This window comes from Mandrillus leucophaeus, unplaced genomic scaffold, assembly GCF_000951045.1.
Source record: "Mandrillus leucophaeus isolate KB7577 unplaced genomic scaffold, Mleu.le_1.0 Scaffold99, whole genome shotgun sequence".
Lineage (NCBI taxonomy): Eukaryota > Metazoa > Chordata > Mammalia > Primates > Cercopithecidae > Mandrillus > Mandrillus leucophaeus.
In genome coordinates, this window is record NW_012110807.1 from 428,995 (window position 1) to 430,017 (window position 1,023).

General features: G+C 53.2%; 1 protein-coding gene across 1 annotated transcript in view; it reads right to left on the reverse strand.

The window, feature by feature from the left end:
• The window catches only part of LAMC3 (laminin, gamma 3), a 125,767-nt gene that overhangs the window by 117,393 nt on the left and 7,351 nt on the right, over positions 1–1,023 (reverse strand). The window lies entirely within an intron of this gene.

Here is a 1,023-nt window from a genome sequence, read left to right on the forward strand (position 1 = left end):
CACCCCCACCTGCTGGACGTGCTCGGCAGTGCGCGGCTCGGAAGTCCGCCCCAGGGGCGACCCGGGCTTCTTTGAGCCTCAGTTTCCTCGTCTGTGGAGTGGGGTAGGTACAGATGCAGGCTCATTATCGCCATTGGGAAGCTTCAGTGGCTGCTCATTAAGTAGAGACTGCTCACCAGTGCCTTGGAAGTCCTGAGATAAAAGGGGACACGAGGATCTCTACCTGATCGCTACCGTTTGCGCATCTCCTCCTAGCAATAAAGTGCGCTCTGAACAGGGTTGTGAGATGGCTCCGCGCGGCTCCTGTTGCCCTTAACCCTGAAAAGCACTCCTGCTGCCGGCTGCGCTCTGCTCTCACAGCAAAGAGATTCTAACCTGATATTTGTGACAAGGGTACCTGGTCTTATCACAAATGTCACCTCGGAGAGGCCTTCCTTGTCTTCTGCCCCCAACCCCATAAATGCCCCCTTTACTCTCCATTTATTAACATCAGTAAACCGAAGGAGAGAAGTCATTCGATAAAATTTAGCAGCCAGGCCGTGCGCGGTGGCTCACGCCTGTAATCCTAGCACTTTGGGAGGTGGAGGCGGGAGGATAACTTGAGGCCAGCAGTTCGAGACCAACCTGGGCAAAATAGTGAGACCCTATCTCTACAAAAAAATACAAAAATTAGCCCGGCGTCATGGCACAAGCCTGTAGTCCCAGCTACCTGGGAAGCTGAGGTGGAACGATCCCTTGAGCCCGGGAGGTCAGGCTGCAGTGGGCTGTACTAGTGCCATTGCACTCCAGCCTGGACAACAGAGCCAGACCCTGTCTCGAAAAAAAAGGGCAGCCATTCCCAGACAAACTCTAAGGAAAATAAAAAAATAAAAATAAATTTCCTGGCCCGGGTGGTGGCTCACGCCCGTAATCTCAGCACGTTGGGAAGCCGAGGAAGGCAGATCACCTGAGGTCAGGAGTTCGAGACCAGCCTGGCCAACATGGTGAAACCCCGTCTCTACTAAAAATACAAAAATTAGCTGG